Below are 26,155 nucleotides of genomic sequence, written 5' to 3'. Positions count from 1 at the left end.
TCTTTTATTTCAAAGGAAAAATCTTGAATATTATATCTGAACATTTTCCTCTTCCAATTATACATTTCTCCCTCATTTCTTTTCCATTTCATTATTTTTACTTCCCTCATTTTTTTTTAACCTGGCTGTACTATCAGCAGATTCTGTCCTTCCTTTACCTGCTCCCAATGTGGCCTTCATTTATATGATGTGAGGTTTAATTTTCATTTCCACTTCTTTTTTGAGCTCTGCCAGCTTACTTTTTCATTTCCTTTTGTTGTCTTTTCATTTATTGCATGAACCCTTGTATCTCTGCATTGCACTCACATTTTATAGAGAACACTTTTTCATTACATCCTTTGAATTCTTGGAAGAGATTCTGGTTAATATCTTCATGTGCTCCATAGCAAAACTTTTCTGCTCTTGTTTCATCTGCCTTTTCTTTTTCATATTCCTTTACTCCTTTTTCCTTCTTACAGAATTTGCACTAAAAAAGCAAGGGCAGCTTTGAACAGTTTCAGTTTTTGTTTGTAAAATGAGAGAAGTATTTTATCTACATGCTTCATTTTTTAATACACCAGATATTTCTGGAAGGATAGTGTTGAGTTAGGGTTAGAAAAATGATCTCAGCTAGAAGAAAGCCTTCTTCATCCAGAGTGCAGCTCCATATAACACAAGGTGTGGGATGTATGTATGTGTACGTGTGTGTGTGTGTGTGTGTGTGTGTGTGTGATATGTGTGGGCTGAGCTTTTCTTTAGTTGCAAGGCTACTAAACTACCCACAGATTCCTTTCTGTCCTAGTGCAGAGTTAAAAACATGGTATGTCTGTGTAGTTCTTGTTTTGTTTTGTTTTGTTCAGTTTTCTTCCACTCTAAGATGTTCAGTGGGATTCAGAGAACTTTCAGTAGCCCTCCTATTCACCTAATCCTTATTTTTCAGGAAAGCATCCTTAGTTTTGCTCTCTATGTGTGCTATGGAGAAGTGGCCGCTCTGCTGACCCTACTTAAGATCTGCAGGGGCCCAGTATTCTCCCGAAAAATCCCTATTTTCTGAAACTTGACAGCTCTTCTCTCCTTATGACAGTAATAACAAATATTACAATTAGGATAAGAAAATTTTGTAGTTTTCAACAAAGATTGTGTTTTTCTCCTTGTCTCCCAGTTTTCTTATAGATTTCAGGGGGCCTCTTCAGGTTCAACCTTCTGATTGAAGGGGATATAAAATTATTTAGTTCTTATAATTAGACATCTCCAGCACACAATTTTTGTCAGTTTTATAAAAGTTATCAAATGTTATCTGAAAATGTCTTCCCTGTCAAGAGCATGCCTAAATTATTCTTTGCTTTTGCTTCCAATTTGTGCTTATCTTCCAGTAAGCTATTTTCTATATGGCGCTATGGTAGCATTTTTTTTTTTTTTTTGGTTTTTGTTTTTGTTTTTGTTTTTGAGACGGAGTCTCGCTCTGTCGCCAGGCTGGAATGGAGTGGCGTGATCCCGGCTCACTGCAAGCTCCGCCTCCCGGGTTCACGCCATTCTCCTGCCTCAGCCTCCTGAGTAGCTGGGACTACAGGCGCCCACCACCAAGCCCCGCTAATTTTTTATATTTTTAGTAGAGGCAGAGTTTCACCGTGTTAGCCAGGATGGTCTCGATATACTGACTTTGTGATCTGCCCTCCCTAGCCTCCCAAAGTGCTGGGATTACAGGCGTGAGTCACCGTGCCGGGCCCGGGAGCATGTACTTTCATGTTATTTGAAAGCCACACTAAAAGAAAAAATTCTTGTGAGTATTGCTCATATAATTATCTTCGTTGGCACCAAATCTACTTTTGCAGCGTAGCTAAATTAGTGCTTGGACAGAGAAGGTGACCCAGCCATCATTGTTACCTTCCTGACACCTGGTTCCCATTCGGCTGGGTGGACACTGACACACTCCAGTCACTGGGTCACCTTGTCCTGGGCCACAGGAAACCGTTGAACACAGTTCTGCCCATAGTGATCTTCAGGACAAGCTGCAAGTAAGAGCAAAATAAAGCAGAGCAAAACAAAACCAGATTTTTCTTATTAAACATTTTACCAGACAAGATTTTTTAAAAGTTGTGAAATACATGACATTTTCATTTAATCAAATAGGTTTTACTGACTTGCTTTTAGTTTGATTTTCAATCTGAAAGGTTACTTAGAAATAAACAAAGCAAAACAAGGGACTGTTTAAATTGCTGCTTACATAGCGCCATTTTAGTTGGCATTAGGAATTTTCAACTAAATATCTAGTGTCAAAAACTTACATATAATATGAATGTCTCTTACAAATTAGGACCTCAACTATTCCCAACTTGGATTGTTTTTCTTTGCCATGTGACTCTGCCTTAGCAAGTATAAGAGTGTGTGTATGTGTGTGTGTGTCTCTCTCTATATGTATATTACATATATTATGTTATGTAATATATGTAGGTATATTATATGTACATATATTATATGACACAATATATGTACATATAACATTTCTATATGTTATATAACATATATGTACATATAATATATATACCAAATATATATTTGTAATAATCTTGAGTATATAAAGCCCATTCTAGAATTTTAGCTAAAGTTCCTGTACATAAATATAAGATTCATTATGCTCATATCTTCAAATATTCATTTGTATATTTATTAATTTGTTTGGTTATTTTTTGCAACTTCATTCCACAAATTCGAGATGCTTACCAAAACATACATAAATACACAAAGATAAAATAAATATCTGTTGAGAATCACATAAAGGGAAACTATGGTAATAATAGAAAATAAACATCATATTTTTTGGAACATTTAAGAAGTGGGTTGCAAATTTGGCTCTACCCTACTAAGCTGTCAAAGCAAATGGAAAGTGCTCAGGTACAAGATCACAACTTGCTTAAGACCAAAGTACCTCCAATGTTCAGAGAAATCACAGCTTTGAAAATGCTTTGGCAGGAGGACATTTCTTCCACTTACTCTCTTTCAAGAACAAATAGAAAGGAACCAGACAGAACCTTGCTTAAGAAATGTTTATAGGTTGGCCTTAACTGAAAGATAACTTGCCAGCTGAGGCCTCAGGAGGCACTATCCACTAGGTGTCAGTTGTCCGCTACCTGGAGCCAGGTTTTGTCTTGTCGTTTATTCTCAATACAGCGGAGCGCTGAGGCCTGCAGGGCACTTAAACAGAAAAATGACCCTCCTACAAAGCAGACAAAGCAACTGACTGACCAGGAAACATAAGCATTTTGGGTGTCTTTAGCACATAACAGTGTAGTACCCTGTCTAGTTACAAACTTAGCTATCATTCATCCAAATGAAGGAATCTCAAATGAAGGTATTTCACAATCTAGTTCACTCATGTTGAGGTGTGTGTTAAGGCAGTACTTCCATCTTTATTTTAAGATCTGTTGGAGGTACTTTTTTAATTCATAAGATTACAGAATAAAGCACAAAAACACAAATGTGCAGTTCAGTGGACGATCACAAAGTGAACATCCTCATTCATAACACCCATGTCAAAAATACAGTGTTGCCAAGACTGACTTCCCCACAATGCACTCTCCTGCTCGTTGCCTCTTTTATCCTCCCTAGAAATTATCATAATCGTGGCTTCACATGTGAGGGTTTCATTCTGAGTAACTCTCACCTGAAGCGTCAGAGGAGTTAGAGTGTATGACTATGGGTCGAGTTATTTGGGTTAAGCAAAACTATATAAATATTTTTAAAATGGCAGATCTGAAAAAAGAAAAAACAAAATATACTTGGTAACCATATCCTCAGAGTGTCTAAGTCTGTGCATTTGTAAGGGCTCTTCAATCCAGTGCCTTAAACTTCATGTCAATAGTTGTTTTTGTGATAAGTAGTTAATTTAAGGTCTTTGGCTTTTAGGAAACTGTTCACTTTTTGGTGAGCAGGGAAACCACTTACTTTTGAGATAGGAAATTGCTGAGCACAAATCAAATTGTGGAACTTTAGACAATGAGTTTGACACTGTGAACACGGTAATCTCAAGTCTGCTCTGATCTTGGCAAACACATTTTCTAATACTGACTTGAGTCTAGCGTTGCTGGGGCAAGGGGGGTTATCACCAAAAAGATCTCTTTGGCTACTTTCACTGACTTTAGCTCTCAACCAAACTCCTACATAAATATTTTTCAACCTAGAATTTAGATCAGTTTGTGTTTGCTGTTAGTACTATAAATTAGGAAGTAAAATAATTGCAACAACATTTACTCTTTAATTTGCAGTTCTTAAAAACTCCAGCTCTCAGCTTTAGTACTTTTGCTACCAGTATTGGGCCTTGGAATGATCAGCATATCCACTCCATAATAGGCAATAATAACTTACTTTGACTTCAGTCGGCCCCAGTGAAGCTAGGAGGGCAGATACAGGTGCCAATCATGGTGTCACAGATGCCACGATTCAGGCACTTACGCATCTTTTGGCAATACAGACTATACGTGCCTTTTGGGTATCCTGTTAAAGGAGAACAAAACCATATATGGTATTGTAACTTACAGCAATCAGTGTTTAAATTCACACCAGTAGACATGTGGTTAACTCAACATTCCAATTTCTACTGGTATTTTCAATCACCTTCAAGCTGTTGATTCAAGGCATGGAGTTATCTGAGGATGACTGAGATGACACAGATAATTATTAGTATTTGATGCTGCCTGTTAATAAGGTATGACTTAACTTTGTGCTTCCTTGGGAATTTACCTACTTTTAAAATGTGCTTAGACAATTCACTGAACAAGGTTATCTGATTTCTACCCAGATAAGTTCATTATTTTAAATATTTAAGTGCTATAGCTTGTCTTGTCTGGAATTATCTGGGTTTAATACATGTAATAATTGAAAACGAAACCAAATATAGAGGATGCCTCTTCATTTTCTGTTAGTTTTTCAATTTTCTACTTTCATATCCAGGGAGGTACGGCCTACCATGATGATACCGTGTAAGAGATAAATAATGGCCAAAGAATGCTTTTTGTTGAGATTCAAAATTTTATAATCCCCACGTATATCCTATCTCCAAACCCAAAATTCTCACCTTGAGTCTCAGATTTGCTTTTAGACTCAAAGAGTGACTGCTTCTTTCCTCCTTTTTCATTCCAGTTAAAAATGAAATTCTCCATTATGGAGATGGAAAGCAAACACTTTAAAACTGTTCATACCAAAGGTTATTCATCTGTACAGCTGTTGTATTTCTTTACTGCTTTCTGTGAAAAACAATGGGTTTATTTCATATTCTCTCCTGTCATTTCCTCCCATCAAGGGATGTCAGTTTTCATAGCTAATTGCCCTCTTTTTTTGTGCACAGCATTTTTTTTAGTCCTCCCAAGTAGTCCTTTTTCTCTCTCACTTGTAACAATTTGAGTGTACTAAAAACAAAATAAGTGAGGGTACCTAAAAACAAAATTAGTGATTTTTTTTAAAAAGTCTCCATCTCCTTCTCTTCTACCATTCACCAAGATATAAAATGCTTCTTTCACATCCATTTGGGTCAGTTTTGAGAACATAAGTATTTACAGTTTTTATTAAATTACTAATATAGTAAAATAAATGTGATGCTGAAAAAGAACATTTGGTTGCTTGAGATTAGAGAAAAATGCATGAAACAAGCTGAAAATATGGCAATTGAAACCTTAAGGTCTGATGTGTACTGCTGGCCTGTTGCTTTCAAAAAAGGACATTATTTCCATTCATTCTTAGCAAACTATCACAAGAACAGAAAACCAAACACCGCATGTTCTCACTCATAGGTGGGAACTGAACAATGAGATCACTTGGACTCGGGAAGGGGAACATCACACATTGGGGCCTATCATGGGGATGGGGGAGGGGGGAGGGATTGCTTTGGGAGTTATACCTGATGTAAATGACGAGTTGATGGGTGCAGCACACCAACATAGCACAAATATACATATGTAACAAACCTGCACGTTATGCACATGTACCCTAGAACTTAAAGTATAATAAAAATAATAATAAAAAGGAGATTAAATTAATAAGAATTGACTGGTATAGGAAACTCTCCAGTGGTATTACTGTGAAAGGAAAGATAACATGAATTTCTGTGCAAGTAAGGAAAGGAGCAACACAATGAAGAGTGAAACTTGTGTTGTAATGGAGGGAAATGCTATGCTTTAGATATAATCACAAGTATCAAAGAATCAGTATCTCAGTTGAAAGGAAAAAACAGCTTGTGTAATTGATGAATTTAAATAACTGATATAAGTGAAGGTCTAGATTTTGAGATAATTTTCATGTGAATCAGTTACTTAGAAAACATAATTTTCCTCTGATATGAAGCTATTTTCCAAACTTTCCTAATGACGGTTTTATATTTTACAGAATCACGCTGTGTTGTTCTTTCTTCATATCTATATGTGCATATATATATGTGTGTGTATATATATATATTTTATATATATTTGAACATCATCTGATTTTTAGCCTTCAACTTAATTATACTTTTGAAATTGGGAAACTGAACATGGTGAAATTAACGTACTAATAAGTGAGCCATCTGTTTGAAAAACAGTGTCTGTGCTAACCTCTTAGTCCCCAAACTCATTAAATTTGTATCAAGAGTGTGATATGTGTTTATAGATGTGCTGATGATGTTTGTTTTCCAATAGTAAATTATTTTATTGACAGTTTCACTTTCCTATTCAATTCTGTGCCATGTGAAGTTTGAATTCTGGAATCACGCACACAGCATTTGCTAAAATGTTCGCTAAATTTAACAAGAAAACGAGAAAACGCACACCCAGGATTTTACTTGGCTCGTCCCTTCTCTCATTTCCTAAATCCATTTTGATCTTTACTTGGCCTTTACTCTATCCTTTACAATTCTTTCTTCCTGGAAATTTTGTATTTCTGCCAAGTTGTGTTTAGTTATTTTCCATTATAAGGTGACTATCTTTTCCCATCCTTGCATATCCCCTTCTCTTAAATTCTCATTCCAAGAAGAAGCTTGGATGGGAATTTACAGTTCTGATTGGTTTAAATATTAAAGGTTAAATGCCAAGCCCCTTTGCTACTGTATAATATTATTATGTGAACGGCCTTTGGTACTGTGATTAAAAACTTAAAACAAACAAGGCTATGACTGCATCCTGACATACATAGCTACCAAGAAATGAAAAGCATGCATCTGTTTTCCACAGTCTGTTTTCTCAGTATTTGACCAGGTTACTCAGATACACCAGCCACTGTTATGCTGTTTGGCTTTATTCTTAAAAGGAGATACTGACATTTGGTCTGTCTGAGTTTTTACTGCTATGAGCAATAGCATTAAAGCTCAAGTTCTGTGAATGTCTTGATATCTTTCTCTTGGCACTGGTGACTACTGTGTGGCCCATGCTTCTCAAAGTATTCTACACCAATGTGAGGGTGTTCTTATGAATACTATTAAAAGAAGTGACCATGGTTATAGAGAACTCTAATGCCTTAAATATCCTTAAAGAAAGTGACTGTAAATAGCATGTATTGCATACAGATTGGAGAAATAAAAGGTTTCCAGGGTCTGTGGTCACTTTAAAACCTCTTATTGGCTATAAAATACATAGCACTATGAGTTTACATCTAACAGGAATTGTTGTTTTTCCTACATGCTATCCACAAGTTAGGACTGACCCATCTAGCCTCTGAATTATGAACAAGTGATGAGATTCTACTTTAAGTTTGTCTGCTTCCTCTGACCTCTGCTAAGAGAAAATTTTGATTCTCCATTCTGAACTTAGGAACATGAAAGCCCAGTTGTTCTTGGCTGCTGAAAATTTTGTTTTTAAGCCAGCTACACCTTTTACGGATATTTTCTTGAATCTTTTTTCATAGTCCTGTAATTATAGTGCATGTTGCCAAGGAATCCTTGCAGTCACATCCAACCACGTGTTGCCTGGAAATAAGCCAATTTGACTAGTCAGGGAGCAGTTCCCTGACTCAGCCAGCCTCACTTTTTATGAGGTAAAGCTACCTTCCTACACCTAAAGGTAGCTTGCCTTTCGAAATAAAAGTGCAACTCAGTTACATGTAACTTGATATTATTTTATTAAGACAAAACATCCTTGATATAAAGAAGAAATTCTTTCTGAGACATTTGAATCAAATGCAGAAAACAACTTTCTTTCTTCCAATACGAAGATGCTTGAAATTTGCCATAACCAGAAACTAATAGAAATTGACTAATTTTATATTTTAGTTCTTCATTTTAAGTTTGAATAACTTCAGTGGTTATAGATCCCAAGCAATCAGTAATTGAAAACATTTTCATACATGCTTAATTGTGTTTTTAGCTGGTCATGTTTAAAATTAGGAAAAAATAGGGAAGTAATATTCAAAATATATACTCAATGGCTTATAGAAAACTAAAATCAATAGCTTGACCAGGAGTCTATATTTTTGGTTTGAGGAGAAAAATCCCCAAATTATTCATACCCTTGTAGACTTAGGAAAGTAAAAGGAACCTGCTATAGCAATGACTAGGGAAGAAAGAGAACAGCAGTTGCCAAGTTCGGGAAAAAATTAAATCTATAAAAAGTACATTATAAATAATTACAAGCTTAAAAAATAAGTAGCTGGCTGAACATTTTAACATGCTCCTTGGGACTTTTTTTTTGTTGCATTCTTCTATAACCATTTTCAATGTTAAAATATCCTTAAAGAATCACTGTAAGGTGTTTAGTCTAGGGACTATTCTTTTTTATTACACAATAAGGAGCCAACTGGCATTTGGTCATTTAAGCTAGTCACCATTTTCATTCCAGAATAACAATTTGCTTAATTTAATTTAATTGTTCCTAAGCAGACCCTGGAATTAACTTACTTTGTGAATCAATTGAAATATATAGTAGTTTGTTGTATGTCGATTTATAAAAATAAGTTTGTTTTCTCATTTTTTTCTTTCTCTTTTTTTTTTATCTCTTTCTTTTCATGTTGGATATTTGTGAAGAACTTGGGGATATTTGAATAGAAAAGGCAAAATAGAAGAATGAGTTACACACAAAAAAGTGTATGTTTTCAACTATTCAAATATAAATTCTTACAGAATTTGCTATGAATTAGAAGCTTGAATTAACATTTGTCCTTTGGTATTCTGAGTGCTGACTCACCCTACCAGTGCCTCTTCAATAAATTACAGTTGAGCACAGAACACACACACGGAGAAGACAGTGGTTTCCATGGTAGCCAGGCAGACAGGTGCATCTCCCTGTGACTGGGTGACAGTCCTCATTCTTGGCTGAACACTGACATACCTGGTTACAGTCCTTTCTATATGTGCCTGGTGGACAAACTAAGGGGAAGAGGAAATGTAAGCCCAATGAATTAAATTTGTCTGCGTAAATATAGCTCTAAAAGTGAAAGCAGGGAAAAATTTATTAAATAAAACCATTGCCTACAGAAGTGTGCTGCCCTTTGGGATTTAGGTTTCATTAAATTTATTTGGGGATTACTTCACTGTTTGATTTTGTTTTGTTCAGTCAATTTGTGACCAACTGTCAAGGGCTGGTTGCAATTTTCTTGTCAAGGAAAAAAATCATACGGTAATGTCAGGTAAAATCAACTAAAATAATAGTATAATTCATGAGGGACCACATATCTGGATAAAGATTTTTTTTTTTTCTGGTGCAGCCAGTTTAAACTCTCAAGGTTGTTTCTCTTTGCACATTAGCATGCATTGTATTTGTGTCACCTGTCAGCCACTCTGCTGGGTTCTGCTGTTTTCCTTTTATAGACTGTGCAATGAAAACTTCCCTCCAATTTTTAAATAACATCATGACCAAAAAAAAAAAAAGGGGGGGGGGTTTCTGGGTGTTTTTCAGCAATAAAATGAAGTCAAGTAGACATTTTGAGTTTCATGGTTGTATCTTCATGAGAATTCAAACAAATTCAGTGAAAAAACATCAGCCAAGTTGGCCTTTAGGTCCCACAGACCTAAAATTGAATAATAATCATTAGACCAACCATCTTACTACCTTGGTGCTTTAGCATCAAGAGTACATGAAAGAATTAACATTATTGTTTTGTTCACTGCATCCATGTTTTTGTTTACTGTTCTTGCATGCCTATGGTGTCTCTTGTATTCTTAGCATCCACTATCCCTAATAATATTTAATCTTACAGCTTTAAGTAAAAATAACAGTAATGTAGAAATTTCATTGGTTGCTTGCTTAGTATTAAAAACAAAGTGATAGGGTTCCAAGATGGCTGAATAGGAACAGTTCCAGGATACAGCTCCCAGCATGAGCGACACAGAAGACAGGTGATTTCTGCATTTCCAACTGAGGTACGTGGTTCATCTCACTGAGGTGTGTCAGGCAGTGGGTGCAGGACAGTGGCTGCTGCCCACCGAGCGAGAGCTGAAGCAGGGCGAGGCATTGCCTCACCCAGGAATTGCAAGGGGTAAGGGAATTCCCTTTCCTAGTCAAGGGAAACCGTGACACACAGCACCTAGAAAATCGGGGCACTCTAACCCCAATACTGTGCTTTTCCAAGGGTCTAAGCAAATGGCACACCAGGAGATTATATCCTGTGCCTGACTTGGAGGGTCCCACCCCCACGGGGCCTCTCTCATTGCTAACACAGCAGTCTGAGATCTAACTGCAAGGGGGCCATTGCTGAGGCTTGAGCAGGTAAACAAAGTGGCTGGGAAGCTCAAACTGGGTGGAGTGCACAGCAGCTCAAGGAGGCCTGTCTGCCCCTGTAGACTCCAATTCTGGGGACAGGGCATAGCCAAACAAAAGGCAGTAGAAACCTCTGCAGATTTAAATGTCCCTGTCTGACAGCTTTGAAGAGAGTAGTGGTTCTCCCAGCACGGAGTTTGAGATCTGAGAACAGACAGACTGCCTCCTCAAGTGGGTCCCTGACCCCCGAGTAGCCTAACTGGGAGGAACCCCCCAGTAGGGGCAGACTGACACCTCACATGGCTGGGTACCCCTCTGAGATGAAGCTTCCAGAGGAACAATCAGGCAGCAACATTTGCCGTTTAGCAATATTCACACTTCTGCAGCCTCCGCTGCTGATACCCAGGCAAACAGGGTCTGGAGTGGACCTCAAACAAACTCCAACAAACCTGCAGCTGAGGGTCCTGACGGTTAGAAGGAAAACTAACAAACATAAAGGACATCCCCACCAAAACCCCATCTGTACATCACCATCATCAAAGACCAAAGGTAGATAAAACCACAAAGATGGGGAAAAAACGGAGCAGAAAAGCTGAAAATTCTAAAAATCAGAGTGCCCATCCCCTTCCAAAGGAATGCAACTCCTCACCAGCAAAGGGACAAAGCTGGAAGGAGAATGACTTTGACAATTTGAGAGAAGAAGACTTCAGACAATCAAACTTCTCTGAACTAAAGGAGGAAGTTCAAACCCATTGCAAAGAAGCTAAAAGCCTTGAAAAAAGATTAGATGAATGGTTAAGTAGAATAACCAATATAGAGAAGTCCTTAAATGACCTTATAGAGCTGAAAACCATGGCACGAGAACTACGTGACAAATGCACAAGCTTCAGTAACCGATTCGATCAATTGGAAGAAAGGGTATCAGTGATTGAAGATCAAATGAATGAAATGAAGTGAGAAGAAAAGTTTAGAGAAAAAAGAGTAAGAAGAAATGAACAAAGCCTCCAAGAAATATGAAAAGACCAAATCTACATTTGATTGGTGTACCTGAAAGTGACAGGGAGAATGAAACCAAGTTGGAAAACACTCTGCAGGATATTATCCAGGAGAATTTCCCCAACCTAGCAAGGCAGGCCAATATTCAAATTCAGGAAATACAGAGAATGCTACAAAGATACTCCTCGAGAAGAGCAACTCCAAGACACATAATTGTCAGATTCACCAAAGTCAAAATGAAGGAAAAAATGATAAGGGCAGCCAGCCAGAGAGAAAGGTCGGGTTACCCACAAAAGGAAGTCCATCAGACTAACAGCGGATCCTTTGGCAGAAACTCTACAACCCAGAAGAGAGTAGGGGTCAATATTCAACATTCTTAAAGAATTTTCAACCCAGAATTTCATATCCAGCCAAACTAAGTTTCATAAGTGAAGGAGAAATAAAATCCTTTACAGACAAGCAAATGCTGAGAGATTTTGTCACCACAAGGCCTACCCTACAAGAGCTCCTGAAGGAAGCACTAAACATGGAAAGGAACAACAGGTACTAGCCACTGCAAAAACATGCCAAAATGTAAAGACCATCGATGCTAGGAAGAAATGGCATCAACTAATGAGCAAAATAACCAGCTAACATCATAATGACCCAATCAAATTCACACATAACAATATTAACCATAAATGTAAATGGGCTAAATGCTCCAATTAAAAGACACAGACTGGCAAATTGGGTAAAGAGTCAAAACCCATCAGTGTGCTATATTCAGGAGACCCATCTCATGTACAGAGACACACATAGGCTCAAAATAAAGGGATGGAGGAAGATCTACCAAGCAAATGGAAAACAAAAAAAGGCAGGGGTTGCAATCCTAGTCTCTGATAAAACAGACTTTAAACCAACAAACATCAAAAGAGACAAAAAGGCCATTACATAATGGTAAAGGGATCAATTCAACAAGAAGAGTTAACTATCCTAAATTTACATGCACCCAATACAGAAGCACCCAGATTCATAAAGCAAGTCCTTAGAGACTTACAAAGAGACTTAGACTCCCACATAATGATAATGGGAGACTTTAACACCCCACTGTCAACATTAGACAGATCAACGAGACAGAAAGTTAACAAGGATATCCACGAATTGAACTCAACTCTGCACCAAGCAGACCTAATAGACATCTACAGAACTCTCCACCCAAAATCAATAGAATACACATTCTTCTCAGCACCACATTGCACTTATTCCAAAACTGGCTACATAGTCGGAAGTAAAGCACTCCTCAGCAAATATAAAAGAACAGAAATTATGACAAACTATCTCTCAGACCACAGTGTAATCAAACTAGAACTCAGGAATAAGAAACTCACTAAAAACCTCTCAACTACATGGAAACTGAACAACCTGCTCCTGAATGACTACTGGGTACATAACGAAATGAAGGCAGAAACAAAGATGTTCTTTGAAACCAATGAGAACAAAGATACAACATATCAGAATCTCTGGGAAACATTTAAAGCAGTGTGCAGAGGGAAATTTATAGCACTAAATGCCCACAAGAGAAAGCAGGAAACATCTAAAATTGACACCCTAACATCACAATTAAAAGAACTGGAGAAGCAAGAGCAAACACATACAAAAGCTAGCAGAAGGTAAGAAATAACTAAGATCAGAGCAGAACTGAAGGAGATAGAGACACAAAAAGCCCTTCAAAAAATCAGTGAATCCAGGAACTGGTTTTTTGAAAAGATCAACAAAATTGACAGACAGCTAGCATGACTAATAAAGAGGAAAAGAGAGAAGAATCAAATAGATGCAATAAAAAATGATAAAGGGGATATTACCACCAACACTGCAGAAATACAAACTAACATCAGAGAACACTATAAACACCACTACACAAATAAACTAGAAAATCTGGAAGAAATGGATACATTTCTGGACACATACACTCTCCCAAGACTAAACTAGGTAAAGTTGAATCCCTGAATAGACCAATAACAGGCTCCAAACTTGAGGCAATAATTAACCAAAAAAGTCCAGGACCAGACAGATTCACAGCCAAATTATACCAGAAGTACAAGGAGGAGCTGGTAACATTCCTTCTAAAACTACTCCAATAAATAGAAAAAGAGGGAATCCTCCCTAACTCATTTTATGAGGCCAACATCATCCTGATACCAAAGCCTGGCAGAGACACAACAAAAAAAGAGAATTTTAGACCAATCTCCCTGATGAACATCGATGCAAAAATCCTTAATAAAATACTGGCAAACCGAATCCAGCGGCACATCAAAAAGCTTATCCACCATGATCAAGTGGGCTTCATCCCTGGGATGCAAGGCTGGTTCAACATATGCAAATCAATAAATGTAATCCAGCATATAAACAGAACCAAAGACAAAAACCACATGATTATCTCAATAGATGCAGAAAAGTTCTCTTACAAAATTCAACAGCCCTTAATGGTGAAAACTTCAATTAGTTCAGTATTGATGGAATGTCTCTCAAAATAATAAGAGCTATTTATGACAAACCCACAGCCAATATCATACTGAATGGGCAAAAACTGGAAGCATTCCCTTTGAAAACTGGCACACGACAGGGATGTCCTCTCTCACTACTCCTATTCAACATGGTGTTGGAAGTTCTGGCCAGGGCAATCAGGCAGGAGAAAGAAATAAAGGGTATTCAGTTAGGAAAAGAGGAAGTCAAATTGTCCCTCTGTGCAGATGACATGATTATATATTTAGAAAACCCCATAGCCTCAGCCCAAAATCTCCTTAAGTTGATAAGCAACTTCACCAAAGTCTCAGTATACAAAATCAATGTGCAAAAATCACAAGCATTCTTATACACCAATAATAGACAGACAGCCAAACCATGAGTGAACTCCCATTCACAATTGCTTCAAAGAGATTAAAATACCTAGGAATCCAACTTACAAGGGATGTAAAGGACCTCTTCAAGGAGAACTGCAAACCACTGCTCAGTGAAATAAAAGAGGACACAAACAAATGGCAGAACATTACAGGCTCATAGACAGGAAGAATCAATATCGTGAAAATGTCCATACTGCCCAAGGTAATTTATAGATTCAATGCCATCCCCATCAAGCTACCAATGAGTTTCTACACAGAACTGGAAAAAACTGCTTTAACGTTCATATGGAACCAAAAAAGAGCCTGCATTGCGAAGACAATCCTAAGCTAAAAGGACAAAGCTGGAGGCATCATGCTACCTGACTTTAAACTATACTACAAGGCTACAGTAACCAAAACAGCATGGTGCTGGTACCAAAACAGAGATACAGACCAATGGAACAGAACAGAGCCCTTAGAAATAGTACCACACATCTACAACCATCTGATCTTTGACAAACCTGACAAAAACAAGAAATGGGGAAAGGACTCCCTATTTAATAAATGGTGGTGGGAAAACTGGCTAGCCATATGTAGAAAGCTGAAACTGGATCCCTTCCTTACACCTTATATGAAAATTATTTCAAGATGGATTAGAGACTTAAATATTAGATGTCAAACCATAAAAACCCTCGAAGAAAACCTAGGCAATACCATTCAGGACATAGGCATGGGCAAGGACTTCATGTCTAAAACACCAAAAGCAATGACAACAAAAGCCAAAATTGACAAATGGGATCTAATTAAACTAAAGAGCTTCTGCACAGCAAAAGAAACTACCATCAGAGTGAACAGGCAATCTATAGATTGGGAGAAAATTTTTGCAATCTACTCATCTGACAAAAGGCTAATATCCAGAACCTACAAAGAACTCAAACAAATGTACAAGAAAAAAACAACCCCATCAAAAATTGGGCAAAGCATATGAACAGACACTTCTCAAAAGAAGACATTTATGCAGTCAACAGACATATGAAAATTGCTCATCATCACTCACCATCAGAGAAATGCAAATCAAAACCACTGTGAGATACCATCTCACACCAGTTAGAATTGTGATCATTAAAAAGTCAGGAAACAACAGGTGCTGGAGAGGATATGGAGAAATAGGAACACCTTTACACTGTTGGTGGGACTATAAACTAGTTCAATCATTGTGGAAGACAGTGTGGGGATTCCTCAAGGATCTAGAACTAGAAAGGCCATTTGACCCAGCCATCCCATTACTGGGGATATACCCAAAGGATAATAAATCATGCTGCTATAAAGACACATGCACACATATGTTTATTGCAGCACTATTCACAATAGCAAAGACTTGGAACCGACCCAAGTGTCCATCAATGATAGACTGGATTAAGAAAATGTAGCACATATACACCATGGAATGCTATGCAGCCACAAAAAAAGGATGAGTTCATATCCTTTGTAGGAACACGGGATGCAGCTGGAAACCATCATTCTGAGCAAGCTATCTCAAGAACAGAAAACCAAACACTGCATGTTCTCACTCATAGGTGGGAATTGAATAATGAGAACACTTGGACACAGGAAGGGGAACATCACACACTGAGGCCTGTCATGGGGTCGGGGGAGAGGGGAGGGATAGCGTTAGGAGATATACCTAATGTAAATGACGAGTTAATGGGTGCAGCACACCTGCATGGCACATGTATACATATGTATCAAACCTGCATGTTGTGCACATGTACCCTAGAACTTAAAGTATAATAAAAAATAAAAAATAAAAACAAAGCAATAGATGAAACATGGGGTGATTAAGGCAATAAAAATCTCTTTTTTTCTCCCATTCTTGATCGGAACATGCACAAATATAAGAGCATTAGGTGGACTCTGACTCAGTATCTGAACGGTTATTTTTATAGTCTGCTGTTAGTCTAGACATCTTTTTATCTAAGAGTCACTAATTGTTCAAATATTTATCAATCAAGTATTCAACCTGAACTTGCCAGATACACCAAAAAGTACACCACGTGGCTTTACTGTCTGGAAAGTTTGGTTAATAAGTGGCTAAGAAGAGAACTGACCATGCTATGTCTGAGGTAGCTGGGAGTGGATGCACGTGATGTTCTTACTTCCTCTATCTCATTGTCATTAAACACATGAGGGCATCAGCTACATTCCACTGTGACTTGATGAAAGGAACTACCTCATGGGAGGTTTCTAACATGAAAGGCCAGTAAACAAAAAGTAGAAATATGTTTCATTAGAGGCGTCTGAAAGCTTTATAAACCAAGAGCTGAAGTTATTACAAATTCTTCCCATCATTGGGAAGATCTGTTTTTGCCACAGGATAAATGAGCCTAAAACTTGATCTTCCCATAGCAAATATGCCCACAAAACACTGTGTTCTGAGGAGACTATACTAAAAAGAGAAAGTGGCTGTGCTGAACACAATAGGGTTTGTGTAATAAATGCTAGTGTTCCAATCTATTTAGCCATTCCCCAACTTGAGGTATGGAGCCAAATGGCATAGGGCTTTGAAGGAAGGGACGTTTGGGCTGGTGTGCTTTGAGAGAGAGAGAACTGTCATGCAAATTGTGCTGGTCTGAAAGTATCCAGTCAAGACAGCCTGGTTCAAAGGAAATTGCAGGAACTTTGGGTTAGGCAGGCCCAACACTGCCATTGACCTATTCTCTGGTATTAAAGTTATTTGAGCTCTAAGACCCTCAGTTTTCTATTCTATAAAATGAGATTAATAGAATCTATCTTACAGATTTTTATGAGGAGTAACACAGTTGAAATAGTAACATATAGGAATCTCATAGTGCCTCAACAAAGCTTATTTCCTTTCCATGAAAACCTTTATATTTAAAAATCAGAATCAACTGTTCAACAAAGGTGCTGTATATATGGACAAGCAACATAGAAAATGTCAGCAAAATTATTGAGGAAAATTGTTTAATATTTAAAGACCATCTTTACATGTATCTGCTATTCAGGGAAAATTATTTCTTAAAAACAAACATTGAAAATACTTGATGTAAAGTTTATTTACATATAAATAAAATGTATCCATATTCTCATTAATTTCCAATGTCTGGGGCTTTCTGAAACTATTCACACATGTTAATCACTTCTCCATACCAAAAGGAGCCCAGGCACATCTTTAGCTTTGAGTTGAAATACGGAGGAATCAAAATTGTAGAATATAGGAATAATTTATTCCTGAGCAATTTGACCTCTTAGTGCTCTCACAGTCAGTTCTCAAGTGGATTTTCAAACCTTACTGAAGGAAGTTACAATTTGTTTTTCAAAGCAATAATATGAAAATGAAAATAAAGACATAAAAGCAAGAAAAACATTCTGAATATTACCCAAAAGTAATTTTTGAGAATACAGTATTTCTTATATTACATAGTCATCCTGAAAGTTGTCCATCAATTATTACCCAACTAAATACTAATGATTTGAGACTTCAGAGGAAATCAAAGCCTGATAGCTTCATGTTCTCCGCAAGAGATGGTAACAAAAACAAAAGCAATCACTCTTGTTAGTTTATTGTCTCATGCTTCTAGATGGACTACACTGTAGTGCACAGTTTCAGTTAATCTTACAAGACATGCAGAATTCTGAATCTTTTCATTCAGCTAAGAAATATTCTCTGAATACCTACTACGTGCCAGATTCACAACAGTGAGTGAAACCAGACATGATTCTTGTACCCTTTAAGCTTGTCATAGTGAAGAGAAACACGATTAAATAATCATTCAAATAAATACCTAATTTAAACAAGTAACAAGGGTGCAGGGTGCCCTGAGGAAAATAGTATCAGGAACCCCAATTTAGACTGGCAGGGGTGGGATGGAGGTGTTTAGTTTCAGATATTCTCTCTGAGGAGATCACTATTTCACTGGCATCTAAAACACTAGACAGAGTGTAAAAGCTTACATAGAGATGGGCCGGGCGCGGCGGCTTACGCCTGTAATCCCAGCACTTTGGGAGGTGGAGGCGGGCAGATCACGAGGTCAGGAGATCAAGACCATCCTGGCTAACACGGTGAAACCCCGACTCTACTAAAAAATACAAAAAATTAGCCGGGCGTAGTGGCGGGCGCCTGTAGTCCCAGCTACTCGGGAGGCTGAGGCAGGAGAATGGCGTGAACCCAGGAGGCGGAGCTTGCACTGAGCTGAGATCCGGCCACTGCACTCCAGCCCTGGCAACAGAGTGAGACTCCGTCTCAAAAAAAAAAAAAAAAAAAGGGATACATAGAGATAAGGGGAAGAGGAGGAAGAAAGAGTAGGGAGGAGGAAACAATTCCAGAGGGAAAACACTGGGTACATATGAGTTACTGATATGACTCTTAAGGATACGTAGGCAAAGGTAAATGCATGTCAGACAATGATCAACTTACATTGTTATAAACATTTTTTGCGTCTTCTTAAATTATTTTTTCTTTTTCAGCATTAGAGAAAATATTTTATTAATCAAATGACAACATTTTTTATCAGGCTCAAATTAAGCAAAACTCTATAGAATATACATCAGTTTTAGTGATGTTCTATCAAAAAGAATGAATTATAATTATGAGAATATTTTAACATATTATCAGATATCCACCTGCAGGAATTCCCATGAGTAGTGGCAATATATATATATTTTTTAATTATTTTGTTTTTTATTTCAATAGGTTTTTGGGGAACAGGTGGTGTTTGGTTGCATGAATAATTTCTATAGCGGTGATTTCTTACAAACATTTCTATATCAGTGTCCTACGGCTGCTGTAACAAATTACCACTAATATGCATTTACAATTTAGTGTCTTTAAACAATATAAATATATTATCTCACGATGCGGAAGGTCAGAAATATAAATCACGTTACTGGGGAGGACTATGTTCCTTCTGGAGGCTTGGGGGGAAATTGATTTTCTTGCTTTTTCCAGTGTCTAGAAGCCACCAACATTCCTTAGCTTGTGACATCTTCCTCCATCTTTGAACCCAGCAGCTTAGCTTCTCTCTTCTCTGACCTCCTTATAAAATCTTTCATAATCACATTGGGCCTACTCAAATAATCTAGGAAATCCTCCCCATTACATGATGCTTAACTTGATCACATCTGCAAAGTCGCTTTTCTATGTAAGGTAATGTATATTCATGTTCCAGGAATTAGGACATGGGCATCTTGAGGGGCCAGTTTTCAGCCTGCCATGATCTCTATATTCTCAACTGTTTTAAGTAGTTTCTGATTCGTCTCTTAGAGACCATGCAATCATGTAGGGTAGTGCTCTTAACAATAGCCTGATGTCTTTATAGACATTAATATAAATATGATATTTTAAAAAACTATGTGACATGAAAGTACATGGACAAATTATGAGCAATTATTTTTAAAATTTTACTTAGTTAATGGATGCAAAGGAAAAGTTTTAATACAATGTCACATTGAAAAGGACTTAAGATTCTTGGGATAAGGTGAGGAGCCAATACAAATTTTTTTTTTTTTTTTTGATGCATTTTATTTTTTTTTTTTTTATTTTTATTTTTATTTTTTATTATACTTTAAGTTCTAGGGTACATGTGCATAACGTTTATATCATGTATAACTCCCCAATGCAATCCCTCCCTCCTCCCCCCTCCCCATGATAGGCCCCAGTGTGTGATGTTCCCCTTCCCGAGTCCAAGTGATCTCATTGTTCAGTTCCCACCTATGAGTGAGAACATGCGGTGACATATACGCCAATACAAATTTTGAAAGCATCTTGAGACTTCCAGAGACATGTAAAAGGAAACTCAGACAGAAGACCTGTGAATTAAAAAGAAAAATTTCCCAACGTAAAACTTTAAGAAATGAAGGACTAAGTGTAGATCACAGTAGAAGTCTATAGACCAGAAACTACTTGCCTCCTTTAGTCGTCTATATAACATTACTGCCCTGTTTTTTTTTTTTTTTTTTTTTTTTTTTTTGAGACAGAGTCTCGCTCTGCCCCCAGGCTGGAGTGCAGTGGCCGGATCTCAGCTCACTGCAAGCTCCGCCTCCCGGGTTCCCGCCATTCTCCTGCCTCAGCCTCCCGAGTAGCTGGGACTACAGGCGCCCGCCACCTCGCCCAGCTAATTTTTTTGTATTTTTAGTAGAGACGGGGTTTCACCGTGTTAGCCAGGATGGTTTCGATCTCCTGACCTCGTGATTCGCCCGTCTCGGCCTCCCAAAGTGCTGGGATTACAGGCTTGAGCCACCGCGCCCGGCCTCTGTTTTTTTAAAAAAATACTTTAAGGGCACCCCACTATCTAGATAACAGCATGTGCCTTTTGCTTGAAGTCTTCTTTAAGCAGTTACTATTGTGCATATAATATGATAAGCAAACACTAAATCACTGGCACGAATGACCTGGCCAATAAGTGACAAAACCAGGAACAGAATCAGGTTACTCTCAGAAATGAGCTCTGAGCTTTTTCCACTCTCTCAGGGCTTCTTCTTAGGAAGTGAGAGGTACAATATTACATAACCTTGAAGAGATCACAAAGGCAGATAACAGGCAAAGTTGTGGTTTAACTTGCTGGGTAGGAAAATCAGCCTGAAAAGCTTTACATTAATTTCTAATTCATCTTGTTTACTAATTGGCCATCCATGCCACCAGAAGAACTGGTCAAACCAGTTTGAAACAATGTAGCTGATACTTCTGCCTAGTTAAAATCATTCTGGGCAACTAGATGACCACAAAACCTCTATTGATAGCATCTGTATAGATTTAAGGTATTTCTCCATATTAAAGGTACATTTTACTCTGATCAGTTAATGTATTAAAAAATAAGAATAAATAGATAGCGACTGTTTTGACTTAGAATATAAATCATTTTGACTATGAAGATATAACCTAAATATGGGTAAATACCCCAAAAAATTGGAAAGGGAAAAATTACTGTTTTGATTTATCGACTTCTCAGTAATTTCACTGATTTTCATTAAAATTGAGGCTCAGCTTTGCTAAGATTCAAGTTGAGACAAAGTCAACTAGAGAAAGAAGTTAGTTAATCTTCATAAATATTGCACCTCGTCTAGTTATACACTTGTACTTTACGCTTCTGAGAAATAACAATTATTTTGTGCAAGGTGACTTCTGAAAGGTGATTACTTTTCCATCAAATTTAAAGACAAATGAGATATTAACTAGAGAATTTAAATAATATATCCTTATTGAATTATTTTATTTATGGCCTTATCTAATATTGCCAATGAACAATATTTCTAGCTGGCAAATATTTTATGAGATGGTATATAGAAACAGTACATATAAGAAAATGCAATGAATTGATTTTTTGTTAAATTAGGGCTGTTTTAGTATTTGACATGGCATGGAATACCAACTTGTAGTAAGACCCTGGTCAGTCTGGCAAGAAGATACATTGTGTCTTCTTGTATCTTGTGTCTAAGATCACATTCCCTCCACTGTGGCAATTACAAACTCCATGGCCACATATACCAGCACAATGTCTCTAACAAGCTAAATAAGCATATGCAGAAAGAAAAGTGTTTTGGTTTGTTAAAAGAACTATCCAACACCCTGCCAGTTAAAAAAAAAAAAAAAGCTTATGACTTTCACGATGGGCAGAGGGGTGTATTCAAATTTCATTTAATATTTTGCTTTCCACAAATTGGGATTGACCTTTTCCGGTTTATGATAGCATTTTTTTGCTCAGGTCTTTATCAAAGGCCTGGAACCACTGGGGTGATAGATCAGCTGTCATCCACCCGTTCCTCAGAATGTCTTTGTATTAAACTAATGGTCCAGCAGAGCAGCCAGTCTGACAGGCAGGTTATTTATTTGCAATCTGGTAAAAGAACTGACAACTTCATTGTTTTAATTGTTCATTTTTCATCGGTTGATGCATTAGCTCACCGGGATCTTTATGCCTCAGTCAGAGAATAAATACATGGGAGTCAGGACACCAGCATGACTGAGTCCCTCTTAAAGTTCACGAAGCTGCAGATAGCCTCAGTGCTAGCTGTGATTACCAGCAGCCCATGTGCATTTGGGGACTTTTTTGGTCTTATCTCTGCTCTGCATCTCTTTCCTCTCTTTCAGGAAGACCTATGATGTCAGCTACTGATCTGATTGTTTCTTGAAACAATGTTCCTGGTTCTCACAGTCTATTAAAGGAGAAAGACTGGAGTGGGCTGAGAGTCTCCACAGCTCAATGAGGGTGGGGGCCTGACAGACAGTCATAGAAGTAGAGGCCCAGAGACCTCACATATCATGATATCATGGAGAACAGATTTAGCTCAGGCTAGTGTCTTTCAGAATCACTTGCAAACTTTTTGCTAAAAGTGCATGGTCTGGCCTCCCCTGGGTGATTCTAATTTAGTGACTCTTTGGTGGAAATTGTATATGTATACATATATATGTGTCTCTCTGTGTGTGTGTATGTATATATACATACACTATACACTATACATATATAGTATATATATGTACATACACATACATATACACATACACACTGTATGTGTATGTATGTGTATATATGTGTGTATATATATACATATACTATATATACTAGATGACTAATTAGGAAGCATAGTTTTATATGTATATACACACATACACACACATAAAATTATGTTTCCTAGTCATCCAATAGTGTCCAATAGACAATTTTTATTAGCCATAAATATGAATATATATTTATGTTAAATATAAATTTAATATATACATATTTTTGAATCCTATAATTTAACTGTTAGTTGAGAACCACTGATCTGGAGTCTAGACCAGCACTCTCAATCTACAGATATAAGATATGCAATAGATTGAATCACTGAATCAAGGACGTAGCTAATTAGTAGCAAAGCTAGAACTACAACCCAGGCATCTGTACCTTTGGGACAATGCGCTTTTTGTTCTCAACATCAGATACTATTCTCCAGAAACAACCGAGACACTGGTTCTATCAATGGTTTTTGCACATGCTAATGTATCAAGGCACAATAAGGAGGTCTCCATTTGCTCTCAAAGCTCATCTCAAAAGTTGGCCTTTAGAAAGCAGAGGACAACTCAACAGTTCAGTTACAACCATGGAGGGAGTTCCTGTGAAACTGCTGGTACCCAAATTTTATTATTACTTTACTGTTTTCCTTCACATTAAAATTGAGAACACTTCTAGGAGGGAGGCAATATTTTAATATTCTCAATGCATCCGACACCTCACATAGAGCCTAAAATATTGAAGGCACTCAATCAATGCTTGGAGGAGAGAGAAAGGAAAGAAGAAAGAAAAGAAGGGAGGCAAGCAGGCAAGCAGGCAAACTTCTCTAATACAATATACATAATCATGTAAAAAGCTTGTTCTATAAAAAGTCAGAACACTGGCTCCCTGTATGGTGTGTTTATATGTTCATTTAATTATTAAACAATTATTCAATATTTACTATGGATCATGATCTTGTGCTTGGCACTGATGACATAAATTTGAATAAAATTAGTGTTTGTGGCTGGGCGTGGTGGCTCACGCCTGTAATCCCAGCACTTGGGAGGCTGAGTTGGTGGATCACCTGAAGTAAGGAGTTCAAGATCAGTCTGGCCAACATGGCAAAATCCTGTCTCTACTAAAAATACAAAGATTAGACAGGCATGGTGGTGGGTACCTGTAATCCCAGCTACTCGGGAGCGCTGAGGCAGGGGAATCTCTGGAACCTGGGAGGTGGAGTATGCAGTGAGCTGAGATGGTGCCATTGCACTCCCGCCCCCAGCAAGAGAGAGAGACTCTGTGTCAATAGACTGATTCAGGAAGATATATGAAAAATTAACACAGAACAATCTGACAAGTGCTACTAACAGAGACTTGTAAAAAGGATGAAAGCATCCTAAATAATAGTCAACCCCATCAGGAGGGAATCAGGGTGTCCTTACATGGTAGCATTAGAACTGGGGCTAGAAAGAAGAGTGAGTAAAAATTCACCAGTCAGAAGAAACAGTATAAATAAGTAAAGTATTTTATTGAAAGTGATAATTACATTTGCTTCATGGCTAGAGGACAGGATTTAGGGACATGTTTGATGTTGGGGAGTTGTGTGGCTCCTTAAAAGTGATGAGTTTTTAACACCTTGCTGAAAGCTTAATCTTAGGCACATAGGTAGCCATACGAATGTCATGATCAGACTGATGACAAAGTGCATATTGGATTGGAGGATGGTAGCCCAATTGGGGCCATTGCTGGCATTCCAGCAAGAGATAACATGAAGCAGAACCAGAGATCTGGAAAAGAATGGGGACAGAAGCTATGCCAAAAGATCTTTTTGAGGTGTTACGGAAAGTACCAATGACAGATTGTGTAAAAATCCAGAGGAGAGGCTCTATTTGTTCCTAAATATTTATTCCATTGTTTGTTGTCATTGTTTATTCTTGCCATATGACCTCTCTCTTCCAAAATGGTCTAAGATTCTCACATTCTAGTTATGAATAGATTAAAAATATTAAGACACTGACTTTAGAAGACTACAGCAAATAGTCACATCTGAATCAACATGCGGACTTCCTTATGTTTATAAAAACAAGCTTTTTCAGCTTGTCTTTTTAGTAGGAGCACTGGCTAGAGAAGGCACAAGACAGAGCAGAGGCATTGTAAGAGATACAGAGTGTGGATGTTCCAGGGGCTGAAGGCTGGGAAGCAACATGAGCATGTGAATCAGAAAAGAGGGATGGTCCTAAGGCAATGGCTCTAGGACAGGTCCTGAAAATAAGCTCTACCTGGTTCATTCCTTTTAGGCTTGCTTTCTGAGTATATGCTCATCTAGGGAACAATTCCTAAGGAAATGTTCGTAGTGTTTCAGTGCTGAATTCAAAGTGATAATGTTCCTTTTTGCAATGGGCACCTTATGTACTATTGTTAGCATGGCATCCCCAAGGGCACTGATGACAGCTGCTGCCTCATTTGTGAAATTTGCTGGCTGCTATACTCCAAATGTGTGGATAGTGCCCATAAATACCTAGCAACAGTTTCCCCTATCAGTGCTCCAGACAAAAACTGAACAATGAATCTAAATTCTGAAATATTAAAATTTTAATATAATGCTAATAGATTATATGAATACTCCTGGAAGATATATACCCATCCAGTAAAATCAAGGGTTAATTTATTCACGCATGTTTTCCATTTTTTCTTATATTTTGTCCAGCTGCTAAAAGGTAAAAATAAGTAGCATGGTCAAAATACCTGTGGTGAGGATACTAACCTTCAGCAAATTTTCAGAATGCATGAACTCAAGGGAGGAAGGGGAAAAAGAGAAATTTGCAGAAATAGAAGGTAAAAATGACGAGATACCAGTGTATCAAATGAATGCCATGGAGACTAGAGGAAAGGATCACAATGAAAATAGTTGACATTTTCTGAGTATCTACTACACGTCAGGCATTGTTCTAAACTCTCTGCCTGTATTATCTCATTTGATGACCAAAACAACCACTTGAGGGAACAACTATTATTATTTTCATTTTACAGAGGAAAGTGAGGAAACTAATTTGAAGTCATTGGTCCAAAGTTTATATAGTCAGAGTCAGAATTCTTACTCCTGATAAGATACTGTGTCCCAGAAGTTACTACAAGTACACTAACAGGAGACTGTGAACATACCATATTGATTTATGGGCACTTGTAG

The sequence above is a fragment of the Trachypithecus francoisi genome, unplaced genomic scaffold, assembly GCF_009764315.1.
Source record: "Trachypithecus francoisi isolate TF-2019V2 unplaced genomic scaffold, Tfra_2.0 Lachesis_group0, whole genome shotgun sequence".
Classification (NCBI taxonomy): Eukaryota; Metazoa; Chordata; class Mammalia; order Primates; family Cercopithecidae; genus Trachypithecus; species Trachypithecus francoisi.
The sequence above is the reverse complement of the archived record's forward strand: the minus strand, read 5'-3'. Positions refer to the sequence as shown.